The 11,629-nt window shown below is 42.0% G+C and overlaps 1 pseudogene; it reads right to left on the minus strand.

The window, feature by feature from the left end:
- Positions 1-252: 252 nt before the first annotated feature.
- LOC101340634 (protein sprouty homolog 3-like) lies at positions 253-1,126 on the minus strand (annotated as a pseudogene).
- Positions 1,127-11,629: the final 10,503 nt, after the last annotated feature.

Below are 11,629 nucleotides of genomic sequence, written 5' to 3' on the forward strand. Positions count from 1 at the left end.
AAACTTCATGCCTATGTATCACCTAAATTTGCCATAACAGCCGTAAGGTCTGAGCTGGCAGAGTGTAAAAAGGTTTAAGAGGAGTGGGATATATACCGTGAGAAAGAACAAGGCATCCTACACCAGGATGTATGTGGCCATTTCCCTGACATTGCAAGAACAAAAGAGGTGAGGCCCTAACTTTGGCTAGTTGATTACTCCTCCCCCTCTTCAAAAGTGAGGAGACAGCTCTGGATCTAGCATGTAAGAAGGTCATACAGACTTTTCCTGGGCCTTGGGAAAAGGTGCACTACCACCAGAAGAGATTTTTATGCACACACTATTAGTGTGCCTCTTACAGTGGCAGCCTGGTTGCCTGAGGGTATCATAGCCCTGCTGGCACAGATGGAGGTATCCACAGGTAGGCAGGTAGCAAGCAGCACAGGCAGGGTAAGAAGAGGGAGATGAGGCTCATGGCTGCCTAGCAGACGAAGCAAGAGCTAGGCCCACAGGAGCAGGGCTCATTGGCGCAGTTGTCTTCATCATCAGTGGAGCAGTGGTAGAAGAGGCCCTTGACACAACAGAGACAAGTGCCATAATTGAGGAGGCTCTCGGCAGAGCAAAGGCAACGCTGGTTGCAAAGCCAGCAGTAGGGTAGAGGGTGAGCTGCCATGCAAGGGACACACTTGCAGCGCCCACACTTCTCACAGATGAAGAGGTGCTTGCTGGGGTTCACTGCAGATTGCTCAGCTTCTCCCTTCAGAGCACCATCAACCTTTGGGTGGGCCCCTGCTCCAGGCTGGGTTCGGATGATGGACTGGCCTGAAGGTGAGGGTGTAATGCTGGCCAAGAGCCTTTGATCAGAGGCAGTGGTGCTATGGGACATTGAGCTGGCTATGTTAGATTGGGTCAGATGCTGAGGCAAGGGCTGCAATTGATGGCACTGGCTGAGACTGCAGGGGAGAGCAGTAGGCGTGGTAGCCAGGGAGCAATCAGATTTGTGGGTTTGCACAATAAGGGAAGGGCTGGAGAGGGCCTGCTTACAGGGGGCCGGAGGCCACTCCATATAATCATTGCTAGCGTGAGTAGAGCGCAGCTGTTCAGTAGGAAGAATTTGTTGGAAATCTTCTGTCATTGCAGCATCCATTTTGCCTTGATTCTTGAGCTCTCAGTGGTTTTGGGTCAGGGTGGCACTTAAGGAGATAAAGAGAAAAACTTGTAGTTACATGGACCTCAGGGCACGTCAGAAAATCCTTGAGGAAAGGTTTTATCCATGCTGAGAAAGGCAGAGAACTAATGCCCCATCTGGCTCCAAGGACCTCTTCTCCTGGGTCTTTATAGGCTTCTCCACCTTTCTTCGGGAAGTCTGAATGAAAACTCCTTCACTGGCAGTGGAGCCAGAAACAGAGATAGCTCTGTCTTGGTCATTCTGACACAGCAGAGAAAATGGAAAGAAAGAAAGAAAAAAAAGGAGGGGTCAGACCTGTAGAAGCAGATACTTTGTATACATTTTACATGCAGATCTAAATCTTGGTGCATGTATTCCCCCCCTTTTGTCTTTTTTGATGTGTGCATCTATTGGTATAAATTGTCCTCTGAGGACTGCCTTTGCTGTGTCCCAAAAGTTTTGGTATGATGTGTTTTCATTCTCATTTGATTCTAGGTTTCTTTTGTTTTTTTTTTGTTTTTTTTTTTTGAGAGACAACTGCTTTTTATTTTCATTAATTATACTGTTGTTGTGCAGGTACCGTAGGTTTCTTTAAAAGACATTTTATCATTTCATAAATAAGTTTTATGTATTTTCCCATGGCGTTAAATATTTTGACACTATCATGTTAATGAAGAGCCTTGGTAGTGGAATGGTCAAGCCTACAGCTGCTAACCGAAAGACTGGTGGTTTCACCCACCCAGCTGCTTTGTGGGAGAAAGACCTGGCAGTCTATTTCCATAAACATTACAGCTTAGAAAACCCTATGGGGCAGTTCTACTCTGTCGCATGGGGTTGCAAGGTGTTGGAATCGACTTGAGTGTACCTAACAACAAAAATATCATGTTCAAACAAAGAAAAAAAACCGTTGCTGTCGAGTCAATTTTGATTCATAGTAACCCTAGAGGAGAGAGTACAACCGTGACATAAGGTTTCCAATGAATGACTGGTGGATTCAAACTGCTGACCTTTGGGTTAGCAGGCAAGCTCTTAACCACTGTGTCACCAGGGCTCCAACATCATGTTGAAAGTAGTAAAATGTTGTTGTTACGTGCTGTTGAGTTGGTTCTGACTCCTAGCAACTCTATGTACAACAGAAAGAAACATCGCATGGTCCTGTGCCATCCTCACAATCATTGCTATATTTGAGCCCGTTGGTGCAGACACTGTGTCAGTCCAACTCATTGAGGGTCTTATTCTTGATTCTAGGAATTTTTTTTATTCCACCTCTGATTTATTTTATTACCCAGTGGTTTGTAAGCAGGGTGTTAGTCAGTGTCCATGTAATCAATTTTTTTTTCCTTGCTCTTCCTGTTGTTAATTTCTAATTTGACGGCATTGTGGTCAGAGAAGATACTTTGTATTATCTCAATGTTTTCGATTTTGTTAAGGATTGCTCTGTGGCCTAAGATGTGGTCTATTCTGGAGAACATTCTGTGTGCATTGGAAAAGAATGCATACTTTGCATCTGTTGAGTGGAGTGTTCTATATATGTCTATGAGGTCAAGTTGGCTATTGTGCCCTTTAGGTCTTCTGCATCTTTGTTAAGTTTCTTTCTAGATGTTCTGTCCTTTATCAAGAATGGTGTGTTGAAGCCTTCTACTATTATTGTGGAACTGTCAGTTTCTCTTTTCAGTGCTGTTAGAGTTTGCTTTATGTATTTTGAAGCCCTGTCTTTGGGTGGATAGATGTTTATTATGGTTGTGTCTTCATTTTGGATCATCCCCTTATCATTATATAGTGTCCTTCTTTTTTTTTTTATGGTGGAGTTTGTTTTAAAGTCTATTTTATCTGAGATTAGTATTGCCACTCTTGCTCTCTTTTGGTACCGGTTTGCTTGATATATTTTTTTCCATTCTTCGATTTTTAATAATTTTACATAGCCAATTTACACCATTTCAAAAGTTTCTACATGTACAATTCAGTGACATCTATTATAGTCTTCCAGTAGTGCTGCTATTCTCACTATCCTTTTCCAAATTATTCCATAACCGTTATCTTAAACTCACTGCCCTCTAAGGCTTCCCATCAAATCTTTTCAGTTGCTGTTGTCAATTTGATCTCACATAGATAATTCTTTTTTTTTTTTGGACCTTAGATGAAGGTTTGCAGAACACATAGTTTCTCATTAAACAGTTAGTACACATACTGCCCTATGACAATGGTTAACAAAACCACAACATGTCAACACTGTCCTTTGTCAACCTTGGGTTCCCTATCACCAGCTTTCCTGTTCACTCCTGCCTTCTAGTCCTTGTCCCTGGATTTCTCTGCCTCATTAGTCCCATTTTGTTTTATGAGGCTGTCCAATCTCCAGCTGAATGGTGAACTTCGGGAGTGACTTCACCACTGAGCTAATAGGGTGTCCAGGGACCATACTCTCAGGGTTTCTCCAGTCTGTCAGGCCAGTAAATCTGGTCTTTTTTTGTGCATTTGAATTTTGTTACATCCTTTTCCAGCTCTGCCCAGGACCCTCTATTGTAATCCTGGTCAGAGCAGTCAGTGGTGGTAGCTGGGCACCATCTAGCTGCACTGGACTCAGTCTGGTGGAGGCTGTGGTAGCTGTGGTCCATTAGTCCTTTGGACTAATCTTTTCCTTGTATCTTGCTCCCGAAGGTTTGACACCAGTGGAGTATCTTAGATGGCTGCTCACAGGCTTTTAAGACCCTAGCTACTACTCACCAAGGTAGAATGTAGAACATTGTCTTTATAAACTGTGTTATGCCAATTGAACTACATGTTCCCCGAGACCATGGTCCCCACAGCCCTCTGCCCAGCAATTCAGTCCTTCAGGGAGTTTGGAAGTGTCTATGAAGATTCCATGACCTTCCCTTGTACAAGTTGTGCTGGCTTCCCCAGTATTGTGTGCTGTCGTACCCTTCACCAAAGTGACCACTTATCTATTGTCTATTTAGTTCCCCCTCACCCCTCTGATCCCTTGTAACCAAAAAAAAATGTTTCTTTTTGTGTGTAAACTTTTACATGAGTTTTAAAGTAGAGGTCTCATACAATATTTGTCCTTTTGTGATTGACTTATTTCACTCAGCATAATGTCCTACATTTTCATCCATGTTGTGAGATGTTTCACAGATTCATCATTGTTCTTTATCCCTGCATAATACTCCATTGTGTGTATGGACCACAGTCCGTCCATCCATTCATCCGCTGATGGGCATCTAGGTTGTTTCCATCTTTTTGCTACTATGAACAATGCTGCAATGAATATGGGTGTGCGTATGTCTATTCATGGGATGGCTCTTATTTCTCTAGGATATATTCCTAGGAGTGGGATTGCGTTTTGTAGTGCTTTTTTTTTTTGTGTGTGGTGCTGATGTTTTCTTTGTTTCTCTTAATCTCCTGTGGTGAGTTCCTTTTGTTTGTGGATTTTTTTTTCATTTCTTCTGTTTGTGTAGGTTTTCTTTTTACTGAGACTTTATGTTGTTCTTCTTTATTTTGATGAGTAGGTTTGTTAACTTTCTTTGTGGTTACCTTGGAATTTACCCTTATCTTCCTAGATTTGTACCAGTCTATTATTACTTGGTATCGCCTTGCCTTCCTCTCCATTAGAAGGTTTTATTCCCTCTTTTATTGTTCTGTTGCTGTTGTCATTTACAGGTTAACCTCTCTGGTTCCCTGTTGTAATTCTTTTGGTTTTGCACAGTCTTTAACAGTTCATTTCCTAGGTTGGTATCTGGATAAGTACAATCCTGTGTCCTATATTCAGCCTGTGGTCTGATATTGTTTGTTCTCTAATCGAAAGACTGCCTTTAATAATTCTTGTAAGTTTGGTTTGGTTTTTACATAGTCCCTTAATTTCTGTTTATCTGGAAATGACCTAATTTCACCACCATATCTGAACGAGAGTTTTGCAGGATATATTTTCTTGGCTGGCAATTTTTTTTCATTCAAGGTTTTATATATGTCTTCCCATTGCTTTCTTGCCTGCATAGTTCCTGCTGAATAATCTGATCGTAGTCTTATTGTTTCTCCTTTGTATGTGACTTTCTGTTTTTCTGGAGCTGCTCTCAGGATTCTTTGTTTGTCTTTGGTTTTAGCGAGAGTTATTACAATATGCCTTGGTGATTTTCTTTTCGGGTCTATCCCATATTGGGGTCGTTGAGCTTCTTGGATGGTCAGCTTTTCATCTTTCATGATATTGGGGAAGTTTTCTGTCAGGAATTCTTCAATGATCCTCTCTGTGTTTTCTGTTTTCTCCCCCTATTCTGGAACTCTGATCACTCACAGATTTTTGCTTTTGATTGTATCCCACACAATTCTCAGGGCTTCCCTATTCTTCCTCATTTTTCCCTCTGATTCCGCCTCAAACAGAGTTGTATCCAAGTGTCTGTCTTCAAATGCACTGATCCCATCCTCCATCATTTCAACCCTGCTCCTCAGCGCTTCTATGACACCGTCCATCCCCGAAATCTTGTTTTTTATCTCTTGGACTTATAATTGTTGTTTTTTTATGTTTTCTAATTGTGGATCTATTTTGGCCTTTTGTTCTTGTATTATTTTCTTGAATTCTTCCACTTTTTTAATCTGTATATTTCATGAATTTGTCTGCCTTTTCCATGAATATGTCTATTTTTTTCTCATTTTTGTCTGCTCTTTGCTTAAACTCTTGGATAATTCTGAATATTAGAGATTTGAATTCCCTATCAGTTATGTCCAGTGCCTTTTCCTCTACTGGAAAGTCATCTGGTTCTTTACCTTAGACACCCACTGGAACCATCGTGTCCTGCTTTTGTAAATGTTTTAACATTGTCTGCTGTCTTCAGGGCTGTGATGGTTAAGATTGTGTGTCAACTAGGCTGGGCCATGATTCTCAGTGTTTTAATGTAATCACTCCCGTGATTGAATATACTGTAAGTAGCCAATCAGATGAAAGGGAGTCTCCTTGGGGGTGTGGCCTGCATCTGTATATAAGCAGGCGTTCTGGCTTTTTGCTTTCTCTGGATCCTGCAGCTGCTTCCTGTCTTCTCATCTCCCGTTCTTGGGACTTGAGCTGTCAGCTTATCTGCCGAACCTGGGCTTCGTCAATCTGCGCAGCCTGTGAGTGGGAGCCCTGCTCTCCGGTCTTCCAATCTTGCGCTTGCCAGCTTCTGCAGCTGTGTGACTTGGGAGGGGCTTCTACCCTGATCCATGGACTTGGGACATTCTAGCCTCTACAATCATGTGAGCTGTTTCTTTGATATAATCTCTCTCTTTCTCTCTCTCTCTCTCTATATATATAAATATATATAAATATATAAATATATATATATAAAAATATATATATATATAAATATATATATATATATTTATACACTTTACTGGTTTTGCTTCTCTAGAGAACCCAGCCTAAGACAGGGGCACTCAATGGTCACTCTCCTAGTTTATTGATTGTAGATTTGTTTGTTTTGTCCTGCTTTTTTGTTTTATTTGGCTATGTCTCAGCAGACAGGCTGTGCGTTCCTCATTGTTTGCTCGTCTGTGGGCACCATACTTTTCACCTCCCTCTCCAATGAGCAGGGTCAGTCACTCAGGCATGGTACAGCAGGGCAGGTCCAGCTGAAAGGGAGTTGCTGGGATGGATTGCCTGTGGCACTTACCAGGGCCAACAGTGCGGACTGGGAACCAGTGCAGGACAGGCTCCAGTAGGCCATGCCTGTGCTGCTTGGGAATGAGATGTTCAACGCACAGTGCAGGTAGGCAGGAAGGAGGGAGTAGATTGTGATGTGTGGAGCCAAGACGGGTATGGGAAAGATGAGAGAGAGGAGAGAGGAACAAGGGCCAAAAAGATACACACAAATAAAAAACAGTGCCAAGGGAGCCTGCCACTGGAGTGGGGAGATGAGACACCCAGAAACAAGGAAAAACAAAAATTAAAAAAAAAGAAAAAGGGTAACAGAAAAAAATGAATAAATTGAGAAACTGGAAATGAAGGAAGACAAAAAGGGAACAAGAGAGAAAAGAAAACAAAACAAAGAAACAAAAACAAATCCAAAAACCAAAAAAAAGGAAAAAAAACAAGAAAAAAGAAATGCTCCCAGGGTTGTACATGTGGGTCTGCACAGAGTAAGGAAGCAGCCTCCAACCCAGGCAGCAATGCCTGGCTAGAAGGGGCCCCCAAGCCGAGAAAATAAAAAGAAAACAAACAAACAAATCAACACAGAACAAATCAGAGTAAACAAACAAAAAAAACCCAGGGATCCCAGCAGTGTGGTGACACGGTGTCAAGTGGTGTCTCACAGCCTTTCAGGAAGAAGCAAAGATGGCACATGGAGCCAGGTATTTGAGAGAAAGGAGGGAGAGGTGGTGAGAGGTAAGGAAGAAATCTAAAGAAGGAGAAAAAAGCAACACCAGCAGCCAACAAAAGACACTCAGGGAGCTGGCCAGTGCGGGTGGGTGGAATCCTAGTGACACCTGGGTGCTTCCTGGCCAAGAGACTGTGGTTGCAGGAAGCAGAGGAGGCTAAGAGGGGGTGAAGAAAGTAGGGGGTGGGAAAGCCTATATCGCTGGTTACTGGTTGTTCTGTCTCCTGCTGGAAGCTCCGTGAAGCTGCTTTCTCATATCCCTGATCTCCAACAGGAGTCCAAGATGGTGGACTCGTCCTGTTGTAGCTGATAGGGGACCTCTGCATGCATCTCTCCTCACTCTCTCTTCTCGGTCAGCCTCCCATTCCATTGGGTGCTGGGCTGAGTTCTCTGTCTCCTCATCTGGTGCATAGGGTTTCAGGATTGACGTCTGACCTTGTTTGACCTAGCTTTTCTGATCTTTGCTGCAGAGGGATGGTGTAGTGCCTCTGACCATAGCACCATGTTGCCTGGAAGTCTCTGTGGTACTGATGTTTTTTTTGTTCCTCTTACTCTCCTGTGCTGAATTCCTTTTGTTTGTGGATTTTTTTTTTTATTTCTTTTGTTTCCGTAGGGTTTGTTTTTGCTGAGACTTTATGTTTTTCTTCTCTATTATGATGAGCAGGTTGGTTAACTTTCTTTGTGGTTACCTTGAAATTTACCCTTATCGTCCTAGGTTTGAACCAGTCTGTTATCACTTGGTATGCCTTGCCTTCCTCTCCATTAGAAGGTTCTGTACCTGCACCATTTATTCCCTCTATTATTGTTCTGATGTTGTTGTCATTTACAGATTTACCTATCAGGTTCCCTGTTGTAATTTTTTGGTTTGGATAGTCCTTGAGAGTTCATTTCCTAGGTTGGTATCTGACTGGTACGATCCTGCGTCCTTGAGTCAGCCTGCGGTCTGGTGTTGTTTGTTCTCAGAAGGACTCCCTTTAATAATTCTTGTAAGTTTGATTTGGTTTTTACATAGTCCCTTAATTTCTGTTTCTCTAGAAATGTCCTAATTTCACCAGCATGTTTGAAAGACAGTTTTGCAGGATATATTATTCTTGGCTGGCAATTTTTTTTCTTTCAAGGTTTTGTACATGTCATCCCATTGTCTTCTTTCCTGCATGGTTTCTGCCAAATAATCCGAGCTTAGTCTTATTGTTTCTCCTCTTTATGTGACTTTTTGTATTTCTCGAGCTGCTCTCAGGATTCTTTGTTTGCCTTTGGTTTTACTGAGTGTGATTATGATATGCCTTGGTGTTTTTATTTTGGGGTCTATCCTATATGGGGTTCGTTGACCTTCTTAGATGGTCAGCTTTTCATCTTTCATGATATTGGGAAAGTTTTCTGTCAGGAGTTCTTCAATGATCCTCTCTGTGTTTTCTGTTTTCTCCTGTTCTGGAACTCCAATCACTCGAAAATTTTTGCTTTTGATTGTGTCCCACATAATTCTCAGGATTTCTTCATGTTTCTTCTTTTTTTCTATTTTTCCTCAAACAGAATTGTATCCAAGTGTTTGTCTTCAATTTCGCTTATCTTGTCTTCCATCATTTCAAACGTGCTCCTCAGCCCTTCTATCACACTGTCCATTTATGAAATCTTTTTGTTAATCTTTTTGATTTCTAATTGTTGTTTTTGTATGATTTCTAGTTGTGAATTTATGTTAGCATTTTGTTCCTGTATTATTTTCCTGAATTCTTCGATTTTTTGTCTCTATTTTCCGTGAATTTGTCTGCCTTTTCCATGAGTTTGTCTATTTTTTCCTCATTTTTGTCTGCTTTTTGCTTCAACTCTTGGATAGCTCTTAATATTAGAGATTTTAATTCCCTGTCAGGTAGTTCTAGTGCCTTTTCTTCTACTCAAAGTCATCTGGTGTTTTATTTTGGACTCCTACTGGAACCATGCTGTCCTGTTTTTGAATATGTTTTGATATTGTCTGCTGTCCTTGGGACATTCAGCAGTTATTTTCCTCATTTATCGATTGTAGATTTTTTTGTTTTGTCCTGCTTTTTTGTTTTATTTTGTTATGTCTGCACATGCGGGCTGTGTGTTCTTTGTTGTTTGCTCATCTGTACACATGATACTCTTCACCTCTTTCTCCAATGGGCAGGGTCAGTCTCTCAGGTATGGTACAGCAGGGCAGGTCCAGCTGAAGGGGAGTTGCTGGGATGAGTTGTTTGTAGTATGTACTAAGGCCAACAGGGTGTGTCGGGAATCTGTGCAGGGCAAGTTCTGGTCGGCTGTGCCTGTGCTCCTTGGGGATGTGATGTTCAGTGCACAGTGCAGGTAGGTAGGAAGGATGGGGGAGATTGTGATTTGTGGATCTAAGACGGGTATGGGAAAGAGGGGAGAAAGGAACAGGAGCCAAAAACATACAAAGAAACAAACTAACTAACTAAAAAGTGTGCTAAGGGAGCTTGCCATTGGAGAGGAGAGATGAGAGACTGAGAAATGGAGAAAAAACAAAAAGAAAAAGGATAAAATAAAAAATGAATAAATAAAAATTAGGAAAAAAAAAGAAAGAAAATCCCCCAGGGATCCCACTAGTGCAGCTGTGGGGACTGGGGTCTTTACTCCCAGGTAGTGAAGTACAGCCTGATATAAGGGATAGAGGAGTCACACAGTGCCAGTATTCTGGAGAGAGGAAGAGAAGGTAAGTATAGAGAGATGAGAAACTGAGAAGTGAAGAAAGACAAAAAGGGAAAAAGGAAGAGAAGAAAACAAAACAAAGAAACAAAAAAATCCAAAACCAAAAAAAAAGAAATGCCCCCAGGGATCCCACTGTGCATCTGTGCAGAGTACGGGCGTAGCTCCCAATCCGTGCAGTACTGCCCTGTTAGAAGGGGCTCCCAAGCTGAGAAAATAAAAAGAAAACAAATAAACAAATCAAAACAGAACAAATCAGAACAAACAAACAAAAAGCCCCAGGGATCCCACCAGAGTGGCAGCATGGGCCAGGAAACAGTTTCGCAGTCAAGCAGTGTTTTGCAGCCTTTTAGGAAGAAGCAAAGATGGCACACAGAGCCAGGTATTTGAGAGAAACGAGGGGGGGGGGTGGTGAGAGGTAAGGGAAAAATCAAAAGAAGCAGAAAAAAGCAACACCAACAACAAACTGATGGCACTCAGGGAGCCGGCCAGTGCGGGCAGGTGAAATCCAAGCATCACTGGGGTGAAGCCTGTGCTTCCCTGCCAAGAGACTGTGGCCACAGGAAGCAGAGGATGCTGAGTGGGAGTGAAGAAGCTTTGGGAGTGGGAAAGTGTATATAGCTGGTTACCGGTTGTTCTGTCTCCTCCTGGAAGCTCCACGAAGCTACTTTCTCATACCTCCTGTTTGCTGATTTCTAATAGGAGTCCAAGATAGAGTGGATCCATGCTGTGTTAGCTGATAGGGGACCTCTGCATGTATCCCTCCTCGCTCTCCGTTCTCTGTCAGTTTCTTATTCCATTCGGTGCTTGGCTGAGTTCTTTATCTCTTCATTTGATGCTTAGGGTTTCAGGATTGATGTTTGTCTCTGTTGGACCTAGTTTTTCAGATCTTTGCTGTAGAGGGACAGTGTGGTGCTTTTGTCTATAGTGTCATGTTGCCCAGAACCAAATTTCTTAACATAGACAAGTGAGCACCTCCAGCACTTTATCCATTTGTTGGAACATCTCAATTAGTATTCTGTCAATTCCTGGAGATTTGTTTTTCACCAGTGACTTCAATGCAGCTTGGATTTCCTCCTTCAATACCATCGGTTCTTGATCATATTCTACCTCTTGAAATTGTTGAATGTTGACCAGTTCTCTTTGGTACAGTGTCTTTGTGTATTCCTTCCATCATCTTTTGATGCTTCTTGATGTTTTCAATATTTTACTCCTAGAATCCTTCAGTATTGCAACTCGAGGCTTGAATTTTTTTCTTCAGTTCTTTCAGCTTGAGAAATGCTGAGCGCGTTCTTCCCTTTTGGTTTTCAAAACTCCAGGTCTCTGCACATGTCATTATAATACTTTAGTTTGTCTACTCAAGCTGCCCTTTGAAATCTTCTGTTTGGCTCTTTTACTTTATAATTTCTTCCAGTCACTTTATCTACTCTTCATTCAAGAGCAAGTTTCAGGGTCTCTTCGAACATCC

This window comes from Trichechus manatus, unplaced genomic scaffold, assembly GCF_000243295.1.
Source record: "Trichechus manatus latirostris isolate Lorelei unplaced genomic scaffold, TriManLat1.0 scaffold00051, whole genome shotgun sequence".
In the NCBI taxonomy this organism is placed as follows: domain Eukaryota; kingdom Metazoa; phylum Chordata; class Mammalia; order Sirenia; family Trichechidae; genus Trichechus; species Trichechus manatus.